This window comes from Penaeus vannamei, chromosome 40, assembly GCF_042767895.1.
Source record: "Penaeus vannamei isolate JL-2024 chromosome 40, ASM4276789v1, whole genome shotgun sequence".
Classification (NCBI taxonomy): domain Eukaryota; kingdom Metazoa; phylum Arthropoda; class Malacostraca; order Decapoda; family Penaeidae; genus Penaeus; species Penaeus vannamei.
Window position 1 is genome coordinate 19,873,791 of NC_091588.1, and position 18,469 is coordinate 19,892,259.

Consider the following 18,469-nt stretch of genomic DNA (forward strand, 5'->3'; position numbering starts at 1 on the left):
GGAGGCAGTTGGGAAGCGTTAGGTCAAAAAGGGTGACCTGAGGGTAACAGAAGGGGAAGTGATTCTTTAGACGTGCTAATGATTCTTATTTTCATTTGATTCGTTTATGTGTTTTGTATGTTTGCCTCTTAAAGTGCATGTTAGGGTTTCGACCTGACTCTCTGACCAGGTAACGTGAGAGTAAATTCTTCGTCGTATTGACAGATAACATCACGAGTTTACGCCACGAACGAAAGTTGTGATGTGTCTCGAAAGGCAGTCAATGCTGAGCGTGGCTGAGTATCAAAAACAGTTTCCAGATACTTGAAAACTTTTGTACCAATAAAATGTAAATGCTACGAATATTAAACTTTGCCCCCAAAAAATAAGCACAAATATGCACACCGTGTTCTTGAATCGTCACGAATTTCTCTTTCCCACAATTATTATTGCGCTTTATTTAAGTGTTACAGTGAATAAACAAATTCATAATTAGTAATTTTAAAAAGTGTTACCTAAGAATAAGACGATCAGGTGTCATATGTGAACACACAAATGCAAAAGTAGTTTTTTTCGATTCTAGTATGTCGGATATTTGTGTCCGGGCATCAACAGGCGAGAGTGCTTTTGCCTTTCCGACTGTGTGCATCGCTTTGACCTGACTTTGCCCCCGGGCGGGTTCTAAACTGGGTCAAGGCAGGATTAGTGAAGAAAACGCCTCCCGCAACCACTGACCTCACTGAGAAGCCTCGGCGAAGGAAAACTTGCTTGTTAATGATATGTCGCTTAGTTGGATAAACAGTCTTAAGGTCCCCTCTAGAGCTTGCATATGACCGTGATGCTGCGGCCTTTGGACTGATCAATCAATCCAAGTCTTGCATAGGGCCCGTTACGTCGTAGTATGTATTTGAGGGGGAGGCAAGGGAGGTTTTCTGTTTAGTTGCCTTTAACACATATAATTTAATTGACTTCAGCATCCCCTCCGGCAGTCACAAGCAGTTACACTCCCAAGCAAATATTATTCTGATTAATGGTAAAAGCAATTGTCAGGTTAGGTCAACCAACTTTATCGTGGAGATGAATATATATATATATATATATATATATATATATATATATATATATATATATATATATATATATATATATATATATACTGGCTGACTGTACGTTTAATAAGTGTTTTGTCAGTTTAGTCCGTAATCTGTCGACCAGTTTGTCGAAAATGTGCAAGGACCGATCCAATGAATATTTACACATACTAACATGCATGTACGCAGAAATAAATGCATGTCTGTCTCTCTATTTGATAGATATATATTCATCTATCTATCTGTCCGGTAGATATGCTTGTCTATGTATATATATATATATATATATATATATATATATATATATATATATATATATATATATATATATATATATATATATATATATATATATATATATATATATATATATATATATATATATATATATATATATATGCATTTATTTTTATGTATATTTATGTCGGTTTAATGGAAATTTACAGGGTCGGCTCTCGCACAATTTTAACTAACAGGCTTTTTAACATGAACACTATAAAACAGTATATTGTGATTGTAGTGCATTACCGTGAAGGTCTCGGTGTTCATGTTGTAGATGCAAGTTTAAATTAACCAAATATTTAGTTGACATAAATGGTATGAGACACCTATTGGATATGGATACTCCCAGCTACGGCACAACAGAATGAAATGGCGGTCAACGGATTGTTATCATGTTGTTATCGTGAAGTTGGCTTGATAATTGTTAACCTCACCTGCTAGACGTTTCGCGAAGTGTCTGGTGGTGGCACAGGATTTAGTAAGGGTTGTTTACGTACGCATTTGGCAAACGGATTTCGGAAGGAAGACTCGGCAAAGAGATGTTTTCACGGTGTGCAGGGTGGCTGATCGCTGTGTTTTGTTTACATTTTCTGAAATTTGTGTCAAGCGGTTTGGATTTGCACCTTGTAATATACGGTATTATAAGAGATGTATGGACGGTTATTATGCGAATGTGGATATTTTTATTCGCCGAGTTACATTTTAATTGTATTTTTTATTGTGCGCCGTTAGCTTAGGTGTAAAATTATCAATTACTAACATAAGCGACCTGTGACGTCACGGATTCAGGAGTGTCATGACGTCACATAGCCAATGCGGGAACGTGTGGAACTTTATTTCGAATTCTTTTCTGCGCTAAGAAACTCTTATTACAACTGTATAGCGTATATCGGAAATTTAATTCGGGAGTTATTTAATAGCGTACAGTACTCATTTCTGCAGCACGCAGTTACTGAGACGACCAAACATGCAGAAAAAGGAGACATGGCAACGCCGCCTCGTTCTGATGGGGCGCCTGCAGCCAACCGAGCTAAGACGGGACAGTCAGTTAACTCTGTGTCTCGGTGGGGAAAGTGTTGAGAGATCGTGGTGTGCTGACGGTGTACTCTCCTTCTTTTTTATGTGAAGTCAATGTCTTGTGTGAAATTTGGAGACGGCCTATCCTTCGCGTTGAGGACTACTTGTAGCGCAGAGACGGACCCACTCGAGGTAAGCGCGAGGCGGGAATTACGTAATACGAATAAGGGGGGTTTTCGGTGCGACTTTTAGGGGAAGAGGGAGCCCCCGTGCGTTCCCGGAGCGGGTTCAACGCTCTTGCACATTTGAATCCCGGGTCTCCCTCGCTTTTTGCGGCGCCGGATACCAGGTTATCGGGCTCGATAGGGGGTTGCTCCGGCCCGTGACATAGCCGAGGAGGTGAGGCCCGAAAAATGCGCTGCGGGCTTGAGCGGGGCTGAGCATTCCTTTGTTACTCACGCCTTTGTAGTGTCCTCTGCTGTCGCGGGAATCAAATTTTTGGGGGGTCGTTTTCCCCCCTTGGAGTGTGCGCTTGTGATTGCGGCGGAGTGGACATTTTCACTGGGGGAGGGAGGGGGGGGGGCGCCGCTGCTGGAAATGTCTCCTCTCTTAGAAGGTTTCATGTGATCTCGGAGGAACAGCAATGAATTGGCAGAAGCCTCTATATTTAGCTTGGTGTAGGCGACCTGCAGCCAAAGGAAAGTCTCTCTCTCTCTCTCTCTCTCTCTCTCTCTCTCTCTCTCTCTCTCTCTCTCTCTCTCTCTCTCTCTCTCTCTCTCTCTCTCTCTCTCTCTCTCTCTCTCTCTCATATACCTCCCGCCCCCCTTTCCATATTGTCATATCCTGCTCCTGTTCTCTTTTTCCTCCCGTTTTATTTTTCTATTTTTCTTTCCGTTTTATTTTCCCCGTCTCCTTTATTGTATAATCTCTCTCCCTTTTCCTTCGTTCTTTCTCCCTCCCGCCCCCTGTCTGTCTTCTTCCCGCCTTCATTCCCATTACCTCTCCTTCCCTTCTCTCTCTCTCCCTCTCCCTATCCCTCTCTCCCTCCTCTCCCTCTCCCTCTCCCTCTCCCTCTCCCTCTCCCTCTCCCTCTCCCTCTCCCTCTCTCTCTCTCTCTCTCCCTCTCCCTCTCCCTCTCCCTCTCCCTCTTTGCCTCTCCCTCTCCCCCTCCCTCTTTGCCTCTCCGTCAGCACCAACGTTTACCTGGATGCATTCAGGCGGTCACTTTTCGCGCCACAGCCTAACACGATGCTGGTCCCCCTCGGATTTCTCCCGCCTGCAGAGCCTTCTGTTTCATATGATCTCTGTTTTCTCTCTCTCTGTGTGTCTCTCTCTCTCTCTGTCTCTCTCTCTCTCTCTCTCTCTCTCTCTCTCTCTCTCTCTCTCTCTCTCTCTCTCTCTCTCTCTCTCTCTCTCTCTCTCTCTCTCTCTCACTTTCTCTCACTTTTTCTCTTTCTCTTCTTTCTCACTTTTTTCGTTTTCGTTCTTTCTCTCACAATTTTTCTTTCTTTCTTTCTCTCAATTTTCTTTCTTTCTCTCACAATTTTTCTTTCTTTCTCTCACAATTTTTCTTTCTTTCTTTCTCTCTTTTTTTTCTTCTTTCTCTATTTTTTTCTTCTTCTCTCAATTTTTCTTCCACTCTTTCTTTCTTTCTTTCTTTCTCTCTCAATTTTCTATCTCACACTTTTCTTTCTTTCCCCTTCTTTCTCTCTCCTTTTCTCTCTTTCTCTCTCCCTTTCTCTTTCTTTCTTTCTCTCTCCTTTTCTTTCTTTCTCTCTCCTTTTCTTTCTTTCTTCCTCTCTCTCTGTTCTTCCTTTCTTTCTCTTTCTTACTTTCTCTTTCTTTTCTTTGTTTCTCTCTCTCTCTCTCTCTCTCTCTCTCTCTCTCTCTCTCTCTCTCTCTCTCTCTCTCTCTCTCTCTCTCTCTCTCTCTCTCTCTCTGTGTGTGTGTGTGTGTGTGTGTGTGTGTGTGTGTGTGTGTGTGTGTGTGTGTGTGTGTGTGTGTGTGTGTGTGTGCCTGCCTGCCTGTCTGTCTGTCTGTCTGTCTTGATATTTTCTCCTTTTTCTCCCGTATTGCTGTTTCTTTCATATTCCCTTTCTTCCCCTCCTCCATTATGCCATGCTTTCAGTGCTTCCATTTAGCGGAATGTGTTAAGTCTGTGTCGTATTTATTATTAAAGGGATGATTGATAACATCCTGATTGCGTGCTTTGCGATCGTTGTCCAGAAATATACGTCTGCCTGATGCGTTTCGTTGCGTTCAAAGACAGAGAATGTGCGTTGACGTGTTTATATGGTCCTGAGAATGAACGTCTGTAAAAGAAAGAAATAAGTTTTTTTGTTTATGAAGGTTGGAAGGTCGGGGAAGGGGGAGAGGAGAGAGAAAGAGGGGGGAGGAGGAGGAGGAGAACTTGAAGGGGAAGGGAGAGAAGTGGCGTGTTGACCTGGGTTTGGCATACCGCCCTTTGGCGCCGTGTTCTCACCGCTGACGTGTGTGTACGACCACCTCACACCGTTCGCCGTCTCTCTCTCCCCCTCTCTCTCCTCTCCCCCTCTCTCTCCTCTCCCCCTCTCTCTCCTCTCCCCCTCTCTCTGTCTCTCTCTCTCTCTCTCTCTCTTTCTTTCTCCTTCTCACTCTCTCTCTTTCTCTCTTTCTCTCTTTCTCACTCTCTCTCTCTCTCTCTCTCTCTCTCTCTCTCTCTCTCTCTCTCTCTCTCTCTCTCTCTCTCTCTCTCTCTCTCTCTCTCTCTCTCTGTCTCTCCTCTCCTCTCTCTCCCTCTCCCTCTCTCTTTCTTTTCTCATTCTCTTTCTCTCTCCTTCTCTCCCTTACTCTCCTTTCGTTTTATTCCGTCTCTTTCTTTCCACTCTCCCTTCCTTTCCACTCCGCCCCTTTCTTTGATTCCTTTCAGTTCCTTTCATTTCATTTCTTTCCCTTCCCGCCACTCATTTCTTTCCTTTATTTTCATTCGTTTCCTGTCTTTCCATTCCTTTCCTTTCATTCCATTCCCTTCCTGTCTTTTCATTCCTTTAATTTCATTTCTTTCCCATATTTTCCTTTCCCACCACTCCTTTATTCCAATTTCTTTCCTTTCCCTCTCCTCCTTTATTTCTATTTATTTCTTTTCCCTCCTCTTCTTTATTTCCATTTATTTCCTATCTCATTCCTTACATATCTTTCCGTCCCTTTCATATATTCCATTACTCTCCGTTCCTTTCCCTTCCTTCCTTCTTTCCTTCTTTCCTTCCTTCCTTCCTTCCTTCCTTCCTTCCTTCTTTCCTTCCTTCCTTCCTTCCTTCCTTCCTTCCTTCCTTCCTTCTTTCCTTCCTTCCTTCCTTCCTTCCTTCCTTCTTTCCTTCCTTCCTTCTTTCCTTCCTTCCATCTTTCCTTCCTTCCATCTTTCCTTCCTTCATTCATTCCCTTCCTTCATTCCTTCCTTCCTTCCTTCCATCCATCTTTCCTTCCTTCCTTCCATCTTTCCTTCCTTCTATCTTTCATTCCTTCATTCATTCCCTTCCTTCATTCCATCGCCCTACACGCGGTTTTCTCTCGCCGCCTTTGTCTTTGCGATAAGGTACTCAAGGGGTTGGTTTGGGTTTGGGCATCGTCGCGGAGATGGTTCTGATGCCTTATGAATGGGCCTCGCGGGGTCCGTGGGGTTCGTGTTGTTGCGATTCGTCCGGCGCCGTCTTTGAACTCTTTTTGTTTTGTTCATGTGTTCGGGGTTTATGGGTTTACGCGAATCGAGGAGGGAGGTTCCATTATCTCGTGACTTTTTTTTTTTTTTTTTTGCAGTTGTGTTGGTCTCTGTTGCTTGATCGGCACGTTCTTGCATGTCATTTTCTAAAATTACTCCTTATTAATCTTCTGGGTTTTGTGTCGTCGGGATGTGTTCAGCGCCCTCGCCATGTGTTTATGCGTCATCTCTGAACTCCCTTGTTTTGTTCATTCGTCCGTGTTCAACGTCTTCAGAGTGTGGCCATGTGCTTGGGGGGGGGGGGGGGCGGAAGGTATAAATTTCTTGGCGTACGGAACCATTGGAGGGGGAGTGTCTTTGTCCATGAACCAAGTTTTTACAGTTCACGTGCACGTTATTGGCATTTGCGTCGTATTGTTTTGGCTACAGTTGTAGTGGATTATTTTATTTTAGTCTTAGTTTATTTATTTATTTATTTATTTTTGTCTTGGCGTGTCTAGCCTCCCTCGGTCTCAGCAACGAGGCCTGCCTTTGTTAGGGAGGAAAATCAGCCTAAAAGGGAGGACATTGGGAGGAGAATCAGCCTAAAAGGGAGGACATAGGGAGGAAAATCAGCCTAAAAGGGAGGACATCGGGAGGAAATTCAGCCTAGAAGGGAGGACATAGGGAGGAAAATCAGCCTAAAAGGGAGGACATAGGGAGGAAAATCAGCCTAAAAGGGAGGACATCGGGAGGAAAATCAGGAAGAAAACAAAAGCTCGTCGCGCCCTGCCGTGTCGAGACCTCGCATGAGCCGCCACCTGTGTTCCAGAGATATATGTTCTAAATTTAGACCAAAACCTACTCGTAATGCACCCCGTTTTTTTTTAGCGAGCGCTTTGCTTTTTTTCTCTCTCTTCTCTTTTCTCTTTCTTTTTCTCTTTTCTTTCTCTTTCTCTTTCTCTCTCTTTCTTTCTCTTTCTCTTTCTTTCTTTCTCTTTCTCTTTCTTCCTTTCTCTTTCTCTCTTTCTTCCTTTCTCTTTTTCTCTCTTTCTTCCTTTCTCTTTCTCTCTCTCTCTTTCTCTTTCCCTCTTTCTTTCTCTTTCCCTTTCTTTCTTTTTCCCTCTTTCTTTCTCTTTCCTCTTTCTTTCTCTTTCCTCTCTATCTTTCTCTTTCCCTCTCTCTTTCTCTTTCCCTCTCTCTTTCTCTTTCCCTCTTTCTTTCTCTTTCCCTCTTTCTTTCTCTTTCCCTCTTTCTTTCTCTTTCCCTCTTTCTTTCTCTTTCCCTCTTTCTTTCTCTTTCCCTCTCTCTCTCTCTCTCTCTCTCTCTCTCTCTCTCTCTCTCTCTCTCTCTCTCTCTCTCTCTCTCTCTCTCTCTCTCTCTCTCTCTCTCTCTCTCTCTCTCTCTCTTTTTCTTTCTCTCTTTCTTTCTTCCCCTCTGCGAGCGTAATTTTATTATTTTTAGAGGTAGGCGGATAGGTATAAGATTGATTTTTTTTTTACTGAAGACAACTGAAGTACGCAGTTCTTGGGGAATTGTGTTCTTGAACTTGCGATAAGTATGGCTGTTGCGATGTTCTGCCGTGCAAGGTCACACGCGCACAAACATACACGCACAAACTCACACACGCACATGCACAAGCACAAGCACACGCAGAAGCACACGCACCCGCGCACACATTACACATACTTACACACTACAAATTGCATATGCACATACCTATCCATATACAAACACACACTTAACCATCATACATAGGCACACGCACACAACCCGCCCTCTCCTCTGGTAACATGTTTACGTCGTGTTCGCGGCGCACGTGGCGGGGAGAGACGGACCCGAAAGGGGGTCGAGGTGACTGAACTCGGGCTCGTAGGGGAGAAGTTTAGGCCTATCGGTAGGACCTCCCCACCCCTATCCACTCCTAGGCCTGTGTCTGCCCTCCCCCTCTTCTCCCCACCCTTTTTTTTTTTTGCTGCGGGAGAAATCGTCCTCGCTTCGGGGGAGGGGGGGTTGTTGGTCGGGAGTTTTGATTAAAAGGATGAGGATGATGGTGTGGTGATGATGATGATGGTGATTGTTATTGTTATTGTTGTTGTTATTATTGTTATTGTTATTGTTAATATTTTTATTATTGTTGCTATTATCATTATTGTTCTTGTTATCATCATTATTATCATTATTATTAGTGTTAGCATTATTATTTTGATAGTGATAATGATAATAGTAATAATAACAACCATGATAATGATAGTAACGATAACAGCTGTGACTATAATAATAATGACAAGGGCGATGGTGATGTTAAAAAAAAAGTATTCCTATTTGTAATTTCTTGCCTCGGCGTTGAATTCTGGTTAATTTACCGACCTTTTTACGAGAAGAAATTGTGTGTTGAGTGGCTGTTTAGGGAAGCGCTATTTTAGGCTTTCCTCTTAGCCCACCTGTTGTCTGTTTTTAAAGTTATTCCTCGTTTTTTGTTTTGTTTTTGTTTTTTCTTTTGTTTTCTTTTCCAACCTTATCTTCTTTCTTTTTTTTTCTTTGTTGTCTTTATTTTTCTTGTCCTTTTTTACCCTCTTGATTTACTTTGCTTTCTTTATCATCCTTGCCCTCTGTTTCTTCTTCCTCTTCATTTCTTGCCTTCTTTCTTTCTTTTTCTTTCCTTTCCTTGCTTGTCTTCTTGCTTTTTCTTTCCTTTCCTCTCTTGCCTTCTTATTTTTCCTCCTTTCTTTCTCTCTTTCTTTCTTTTCCTTTCCTGCCGTCTTTCATTTCCTTTCATTTCCTTTCATTTCTTGCCTACTTTATTTGTTTCCTTCTTTCGTCTGATTAGTCGCATTTTGTTCCCCCTTTGGCTGCCATCGCCGAAGACCGGGGATCCAGCGGGCCGGAAGAGTACGTCCCGGTATGGATGTCGGGGACTGGGATTTTGAATTTTTCATGTAGGTAATTGTGCGTTGTTGGCGAGCGCTGAATATGTGCTGCACATGCCCATTTACGGACCCGTGTGCATGCTCATTCCCAAAGGCATATAGACGGACAGCCCATGCAGTTTATTACAGATAAACTGGCAGACAGATACATTGAAAGCCAGGCAGGCAGATAGTATAGACATATGGTCGAAAGTACGCACGTACGCACGGTCATACACATACATTGTAGGTGTATGTGTGTGTTTGGGTGTAAATGCACGTGCGCGCGCTAGGTCTTCATAATCTTGCGTGTTGATGTGTACATGCGCGTGTCTGTGTGTACGTGTACGTGTGTACATGTGTGTGTGATATGTATGCGAAACAACGCGGCAACCCTGAAGGCATGCGGCAGAGAGAGAGAGAGAGAGAGAGAGAGAGAGAGAGGAGAGAGAGAGGAGAGAGAGAGAGAGAGAGAGAGAGAGAGAAGGGGGGGCGATGGGGGGGGAGTCCCGGAGCGGAGAAGGATGTGGCAACGTCTCTGCAATATCCGAGGGGACCGTATCGCACCGATCGAAGAGCCGGCATTGCGAGCGGGGCATTTTTGTTGTTGTTTTGGGGTAGGTTGTGGGTGTCGGCGCGGCGTCGTGTGCCTTTGCCTCTTGCCTTTGGCGTTTTGCGCTGTCGTTCCGTGGCGGGTGGTTACGGTGTTAGGCTCCGGCCAGTGGAAGTTCTGGTGCGGGAGGGAAATCTTGAGGCGCGGGGGGAGGGGGATGGGGGAGGGGGCGGGGAGTGGTCAGTCAGTCACGCTCCCTTTGCCTTCAGATGGCTCGGCTACGGGCCAGCGCCTGCCTGCCTGCCTCTCTCTCTCTCTCTCTCTCTCTCTCTCTCTCTCTCTCTCTCTCTCTCTCTCTCTCTCTCTCTCTCTCTCTCTCTCTCTCTCTCTCTCTCTCTCTCTCTCTGCTCTCTCTCCTCTCTCTCGCTCTCTCCCTCCCTCCTCTCTCTCCCTCCCTCTCTCTCTCCCTCTCTCTCTCCCTCCCTCTCTCTCTCCCTCCTCTCTCTCTCCCTCCCTCTCTCTCTCCCTCCTCTCTCTCTCTATCTACCTCTCCCTCTCCCTCCCCCCCTCTCTCTCTCTTTCTTTCTCTCTCTCTCTCTCTCTCTCTCTCTCTCTCTCTCTCTCTCTCTCTCTCTCTCTCTCTCTCTCTCTCTCTCTCTCTCTCTCTCTTTCTCTCTCTCTCTCTCTCTCACCCACTCACTCACCCACTCACTCACCACCACTCACTCACTCACTCACTCTCTTTCTCTCTTTCGCTGTCTCTCTCTCTCTCTCTCTCTCTCTCTCTCTCTCTCTCTCTCTCTCTCTCTCTCTCTCTCTCTCTCTCTCTCTCTCTCGTCCCCTTTCTTGCAGGCAATTCTAATTTTCCTTCTCCCCTTCTTTCCTTCCCCACCATCTCTCCCTCCGCCTTCCCCTGTTCCCTCATCCTCCTAAAGTATTCCCCACCGTCTCGCCTTTGTTTATTTTTCTGGTCTTTTCTTCTCCCCTCTATTTCCCCATCCTTTCTAACCCTCCCCCCCCCACCATCTCTCCATCATATCTAAGCCTTCTTCCTTCCTCCTTCAATCCCCAAATGCCCCCCTTACCCTTTCACTAAATTTTCCTCAACCTTAGGCTACTCTCCCTCCCCAGACTTCACCATACCTTCCGTCCCTATACTTCCCCACCATATTCTTCCCCCAACCAAACTTCCCCTAAAACCTCTTTACCCTTCCCCATACTCTCCCCACAAATTTACCCCCATACTTCCCCATACCCTCCCTCAACTTTCTCCCCATACCCTCCTCTCAACTTTCTCCCCATACCCTCCTCTTCAAACCCAGTCCTATACCCCCTCCCTATACTTCCTTCCATATTCTCCCCAAACTTTCCCCTTCCCCCTTTTCCCCCTTCCCCCCCTTTTCCCCCTTCCCCCCCTTTTCCCCCTTCCCCCCCTTTTCCCCCTTCCCCCCCTTTCCCCTCGAGCGAGTCCGCCGCCTCCGCCGCCGCCGCCGCCGCCGCAACCACGTTGTGTGGCTCCTCGCGGGGAGTTGCAAGGCCTCACGCGCGCACTCATATTTCAGGGTTGTGTTGTGGCTGGCCTGGCACACGCTCGAACCTCTAGCTGGCGTGTGGGGAGGGAGGGGGGGGGAGGGACGGACGGATGGGGGGAGAGGCGAAGGAAGGGGGATGGCGAGGGACGCCGTGGGGGAATCTCCTCATGACGGTCGCTAGAGGGTGCGCTTCCTTCCTTGCTTCCTTCCCTTCGCTTCCTCCCCGCCCCCTCTTATCCCCCATTCCCCTGCTCCTATCCCCCCACCCTCGCCCTATCACGCGTCTCCTCTACCCCCCAACTCCCCCTTCTCCCTTCCGACTCTCCTCCCCCCCAACAGACCCCCCCCCCCCCTTAGCGTTTTTTGACACATGCGTATGCAAGTGGTGGTGTACTCGGGGTCCATTTAACTGTGGCGTTGCTATGTAGTACTCGACTGACAGACGGACTTTCACGCGTGCCGTCACGAGGGGGAGGTGAGGCAGGGATGGGGGGGGAGTGGAGGAGGGGAGGAGGGGAGGGGGAGCCGCACTGTTGCATTCATGCTATTGTGAAGGACCCGAGAGGAATGTGTTCGTTTGCATGAGGGAGGGAGGGAGGGGGAGAGGGAGAGGGAAAGTCTGTTGGGGTTCCGAAGGAAGGATTTTACGGGAGATCTTCGCTATTTCAGTGGCAGTAGATGATCTTTTATCATGACCATTGTTATTATTATTGTTGTCTTGGCGGTGGTGGTATTGTTAGTACTGAGTGCATCGTTTGGTTTGTTTCTGAACAACTCGAGGTTCCTTTAGGGTGGGAACTATAATTGGTTGTTTATCTGTGTGTGAATGTGTTGATGGCATGTTGAATATTAATTCCTTTACAAGAGTGCATTGCCCCGTCCTGGCGATCTCTAAACTATGCTGTTTACATTGGTGGTCGTGCTGCGCCGTGTGAGCGAGTAAAAATATCGTTCTACACATACGCACCCGCGGCCACGTGAACACACACACAGGAACATACTTTGCTCGCCATGTATCACAGCAACAAGAACCAGGGTCAGTTGAGAGAGAAGGCTGACGAAGCAGAGGTAAGAGGAGGGGCTTTATTCGCGCCTTCCGAGGGCGTCTTCGCCGCAGAGGAACGTTTTCTTCAAGGAAGCGCTTGGGCTGCCTCGATGGGACCAGATGAATCGTTTGCAAATATTTTTTTATTGTCTTCTTCAGTCGCCCGTCCTTTGCTCGTCCTCAAACAAACAGAGAGATGGTGTGTTCCCCCTTTTCGTCGTTCCATCATGGAGTAAATACAGAGGAGGGCATGGAAGTGCAGCCAGTGAGATTAGTATTAAAATGAAGCAAGTGGTGGGCGGCAACAGGTGCAGCCGGGAAGGGAAAGGCCAGCATGGTACTTCCTGTCTTATCACAGGTGTGGGCGTTGATGCCACACTTTATTCCGTCGAGGACCTTTTCGTGGGAGGATTTTCCCGTCGACCACAGATTTTCGTAGGCCGATTTTATTGACTATGTAGATATGCATCAGATTAGATTAGTTTTTTTCTTCTTTTCTTTTTTCATTTTTACGAAAAATTGAATGTTTGCCTCTTGCAGCGGTATCGTAATTTTATTTAATGCAAAAGGCTCTTGAAAGTTTGACCCTCGCTCACAGTCTCTTACCAGCGTGGAACCACTGGTATATAGTTTAGATAAGTATTGATTTGTAAGTGGGTGCCTGGAATAAGTAGGTGGACGGTGATAGGCAGACACAGATCGTTTTGACAGGGGAAATGGTTAGACACAAAAGATAGGTAGGTAGGTAGGCAGGTAGATGAACATGGAGGTGAATGGGTAACACGGGGCGCTTGCATGTGGACACCTGCACCTGCGGAGATTATCATTGTTAGGAAGGATGGTATAATTAAGGGACGAGTCTAAGTTTCAGACACAGACGTTACAGATTATACACCCACGGTCGCTGTGGTTTGTCCAGGGAAGGGGGCGTGTGAGGGACGGTGTAGATAGGCCTTGTGGTCGTATATAGATTTGTATATTTTACCTGGGCCTAATTCTTCAGGTATTCTGCATTGTGTTAGGTATTGGTGTTTACGAGAGCGGCGCCTTTGATTGATCTGTTTATTTTGTTTGTATCTATGGTGTTGCTGGCGTTTCTAAAAATATCCCTCCGAGAGACCAAAGAACGCTTGCTCTGGTGTGAATGCAAGAGGTGGGCGGACGGGGGGTGGGGGGTTCTCAAGGTCCGAGGAAGCGGGTTATCTCGCGACCTTGCACACCGCCATGATCAGGTCCCCCCTCACACCCCCATCCCCTTCCTTCCTCTCCCCACTATTCTCCTCGTCTCCTCCGTCTCTTCTCTTCCTCCTCCTCCTCCACCTCCTCTTCCACCAGTCCCCTCCCTCTTCCACCAGTCCCCTCCCTCTCAACTCCGCCCCTTCACTCACCTCCCTCTCTACTCCTCCCCTCCCCTCCCCTCCCCTCCCCACTTCATAACTCCCCGGACTTCCCCCTCACTCCTCCCCTCCTCCCCGACCCACCCCTTCCCGGACTCCCCCTGCAGGCATTTAGGAAGCTGTTGAATGACTGTTGCATTTGGCGTGGTCTTGCATGTTGCGTGAGGGGGAAGGGGGGTGTTAGAGAGGGGGGGGAAGGAGAGAGAGAGAGAGGGGGGGGGGAGAAGGAGAGAGAGAGAGATGGGGGGAGAAGGAGAGAGAGAGAGATGGGGGGAGAAGGAGAGGGAGAGAGAGAGAGGGAGAAGGAGAGAGAGAGAGAGGGAGAAGGAGAGAGAGAGAGGGAGAAGGAGAGAGAGAGAAGGAAGGAGAAGGAGAGGGAGAGGAAGAGGAAGAAAGAGAGAGAGAGAGAGAAAGAGAGGGAGAAGGAGAAAGAGAGAGAGGGAGAGGGAGAGGGAGAAGGTGAGCGAGTGAGTGAGTTTTATTATGTGCGCGCGTGCGTGCGTGCGTGCATGGGCATGTGTATATGCTCGTGCGTTTGGCTTATTGTTAGACTCCTCCGCGGTGGTGATGTCGAGGTTATTATTAGTTGGCGTGTGTGCTTGGCGGTGAGATATTGTCATTACAGGATTATTTCTCTCTCTCTCTCTCTCTCTCTCTCTCTCTCTCTCTCTCTCTCTCTCTCTCTCTCTCTCTCTCTCTCTCTCTCTCTCTCTATCTATCTATCTATCTATCTATCTATCTATCTATCTTCTCCCCCCTTCTCCCCCTCTCCCTCTCTCCTCTCTTCTCTTCTCTTCTCTTCCTTTCCCTCTTTTATGCAAGTTGGTATGCACTTTGCGTTGTTTTTTGTAATGCAAGTAGTTGGCAACACTCTGGTGGATGTTGCCGTTTGTCCGATTGTATGGTTAATGCGAGCCAAGGTTGCAGTGCATTTGGCTGATTATTTTGATGAATTGCAATCAAGCCAGATGGAATTTTACTCTCGAATCAAGCAGTTGGAATATTAAAGGGCAGCGTGGCGTGTAGGCCTAGCCACGTTGGCGACAATTAAAGATTTTGCTTTATTAATAAATGTGTGTTTGTTTAGGGTGGGTAATGGCGTTGTTTGGCGGTGCTGCGAGTCTGCTCTTGGGCTGATTGCACTGATTGGGGGGGGGGGGAGGTGTGCATGTGGTGTTATGTTTGGTCAGATCACAACATGTGCAGATTTGCCGAAATAACCGCATAGCTGATTTGGAATGACGGAATTGCACCCGCCATTCAAACGAACACGCACCTGTTTACACACTTACAGACTAACTCATTTACGCGCTCACTCGCTCATTTACACTCTCACATACACATTTACACGCTCGCTCGCTCACTAATTTACACACTTACTGACATGTTCGCTCATTTACACTCACACATTAGCTCATTTGCATACTCACTCATTCACTCACTCACTTGCCCCCTACCCCCACCCCCACCCCCCACACACGATGCTCGTTCGGTGCATTACGCTTGAACGGTTGCAATCGCACGTTGCAGGAAGCCGCGGGAAGACAAGAAGGCAGGGCGTGTGTCTCGTAAGGTAGTTTGACATTTAATCGCGAGGACGTGAGTAATAATCCACGTGAGAGAAGTTTAGGGAGGTATTTATTGGCTTTTGGCGGCGTTAGGGGAGGCTGTTTTCATCTTTTTCTTATTTTAGGATTCATTTTCGTGTGTTTTTTGTGATTTTTTTGTTTGTTCGCGTATTTTTTTTATTTGGTTACCTTTCTTTATTTTTATTTGATTGTTCGTTTGTCCATTTATTTTGTCCTTTGTATATATTTTATCCTCGACATTTTTAAACTTTTATTTAGACACTTTTGTCTTGAATTTTATTGTTTTGGCTAGACGTTTTGTCCTTCTAGTCTCCTGTGTTTCTTGGCGTGTTAGTCTCCGTACTTACGCAGTGATTAGTGAAGAAAATAAACCATGAATGAAAAGCGGTATTGGTTTGTGTTTTGTCGCGCATGCGAGTGCGTTCGAGCTGTGCATGCGTACACCTTCAGCATCTCGACATCTTTGCGTGGAGTTGCTCCCTCTCTGTCTGCCTGCCTGCTTGCCTGCGTGTCTGCCAGCGCCATGCAGCACCTCTTGGCAGGCAGTGTCCTCGCAGCTCCGACATTGGCATCACTTCACGCTTTGACCTCAGGCGGGTTTTCATTGTCACTTGCCTCTTGTGTCTCGCACCTGCGGTACTGTATTATGCCTGCCGGGGAAGTGTCTGTCTGTTTCTTATGTCGTTGCTGCGTTTGTTCCTGTTTTGTTGTTGTTCGGTTTGTGGTATAGTTTTTTATATTTCGTACTTTTATGTGTGGTTATTGTATTTGTTCGGTTTGCGGTGGTTTGTGGCCTGTGGATATTCTTACCTCGGTTCTTAGACCTGTTGCATCCGTCTGTTAGTTGTTGTTTTTTCCTTTGTTGTTGTTCATGATAGTTTCTGTTTTATGCATTGGTTTGGCGAAGCGTTTGTAGATGTAGGCGTACACAGACGTCGTGGTATGTCGTAGTGTGTGTGTGTATGCGTGCGTGCGTGCTCGCGAGGCCAAGTGGTTGTGTCCATTTTTTTGGCTAACGTAGCAAGTGGAGAAACGTTTCTTATCACCACCTCCGCACCCCCTCCCTCCCCTCCTCTACACCCCCACCTTCTCCCCACCTCTCCACCCCCTCTCTCCCCTCTTCTGTCCGCCCACACCTCCCCCACCTCTAGCCCCAGATAGCAGACGCCCCCCCCCCCTGCAGAGTACATCTCCGGGTGATAAGAGACAACAAGAGGCGGGTTTAGATGGGTATCTGGGCGGGTGAGGCGGCTGTATTGGTTTCCCTGCGGTCGGGCGGCGCACTGGTCGTGTGGTCGGGGGAGTGAGGGAGTGTGGGGAAGGGGAGTGAAGGAGTGTGAGGAAGGGGAGTGAAGGAGTGTGGGGAAGGGGAGTGAGGGAGTGTGGGGAAGGGGGGTGAGGGAGTGTGGGGAAGTGAGGATGTGGGGGAAGGGGGTTGAGGGAGTAAGGATGTGGGGGAGGAGGGAGTGAGGAGTGTGGGGAAGGGGTAGTGAGGGAGTGTGGGGAAGGGGGGTTGAGGGGAAGTGAGCATGTGGGGGAAGGGGGGAGTGAGGATGTGGGGGAGAGGACCTGATCATGGCGGTGTTGTTATATTATTATTATTATTATTATTATTGTTGTTGTTGTTGTTGTTGTTGTTGTGGTTGTGGTTGTGGTTGTTGTTGTCGTTGTTATTATTATTATTATTAACATTATTGACTCGACATGGGAAATCCCAATGTGGCCAAAACTTCCGGAACAGGCGCAACGATGTCCGCCCACCAACCCCATGGGACTACGGTGCTCGAAAAGAGGGATGAGAGGTGGTGGGATGAGAGAGATGGAGATGGAGATGGAGATGGAGATGGAGATGGAGATGGAGAGAGAGATGGAGATGGAGATGGAGAGAGAGAGAGAGAGTGAGAAAGAGGAAGGGAGGGAGGGAGGGTGAGAAAGAGGAAGGGAGGGAGGGAGGGAGGGAGGGTGTGTGGGAATGGAAGGGAGGTGCGAGGAAAGGGGGTAGGGGGGGAGGAACAAGAGAAGAGAAGAGCGGAGAGAGAGAGAAGGGTAGGAAGGAACGTGAGAGGGAAAGAGAGAGGGAGTAGGAAGAAGAAAGGAGGAGAATGGAGAGAGAGAGAGACGGGGGGGGCGAAGGAACGTGTGAGGAAAATGGAGAGGGGAGGAGAGGGAAAGGACAGGAGAGAGAGGGGGAAGAGGAGAAGAACGGAGAGAAAAAGGGGGGGAGGAGGTGGGAGGATAATGGAGAGGGGGGGGAGAGGAAAGGAGAGAGAGGGTGGGAAGAGGAGGAAGAACGGAGAGAAAAAGGGGGAGGGAGGTGGGAGGATAATGGAGAGGGAGGGGAGAGGAAAGGAGAGAGAGAGGGTGGGGGAAGAAGAGGAGAAGAACGGAGAGAGAGAGAGAGGGAGGGAGGAAGGAAGGGAGGCAGGGAGGGAGGAAGGAAGGGAGGCAGGGAGGGGGGTGGGAGGGTGGGAGGAAAGGTGTTGAGTACGAAGAGAGGTCGGCGTAGATCCAACCAAGGGTTCGGGCGAGCGTACCCTGCCGTGCCGCGCGTGTAGGTTTCGGCGGGATGGGGGGAGGGGGAGAGAAGGAGAAAGAGAGAGATGGAGGGAGGAGAGAAGGAGAAAGAGAGAGATGGAGGGAGGAGAGAAGGAGAAAGAGAGAGATGGAGGGAGGAGAGAAGGAGAAAGAGAGAGATGGAGGGAGGAGAGAAGGAGAAAGAGAGAGATGCAGGAAGGAGAAAGAGAGAGATGGAGGGAGGTAGGGAGAAAGAGAGAGATGGAGGGAGGAGAGAAGGAGAAAGAGAGAGATGGAGGGAGGAGAGAAGGAGAAGGAGAAAGAGAGAGATGGAGGGAGGAGAGAAGGAGAAAGAGAGAGATGGAGGGAGGAGAGAAGGAGAAAGAGAGAGATGGAGGGAGAGGAGAAAGAGAGAGGTGGAGGGAGAGGAGAAAGAGAGAGGTGGAGGGAGAGGAGAAAGAGAGAGATGGAGGGAGAGGAGAAAGAGAGAGATGGAGGGAGAGGAGAAAGAGAGAGATGGAGGGAGAGGAGAAAGAGAGAGATGGAGGGAGAGGAGAAAGAGAGAGATGGAGGAAGAGGAGAAAGAGAGAGATGGAGGAAGAGGAGAAAGAGAGAGATGGAGGGGAGAAGGAGAAAGAGAGAGATGGAGGGAGAGGAGAAAGAGAGAGATGGAGTAAGAGGAGAAAGAGAGAGATGGAGGGAGGAGAGAAGGAGAAAGAGAGAGATGGAGGGAGAGGAGAGGAGAGGGCATATGCGTCGTCTTCTGGCCTCGCGTTGCACGTGGGAGAGAGAGAAAGAGAGAAAGAGAGAGAGAGAGAGAGGGGAGGAGGAGGAGGAGAGGGCATATGCGTCGTCTTCTGGCCTCTCGTTGCACGTGGGAGAGAGAGA

At 47.8% G+C, this 18,469-nt stretch overlaps 1 protein-coding gene across 1 annotated transcript in view; it reads left to right on the forward strand.

Moving 5' to 3' along the window:
* Nucleotides 1-2,428: 2,428 nt before the first annotated feature.
* The window catches only part of LOC113804492 (uncharacterized), a 51,999-nt gene continuing 35,958 nt past the window's right edge, over nucleotides 2,429-18,469 (forward strand). The window contains exon 1 of the mRNA XM_070117245.1: nucleotides 2,429-2,561. The gene's annotated coding sequence lies outside the window, so the exon portion shown is untranslated. The remainder of the gene's footprint in view (nucleotides 2,562-18,469) is intronic.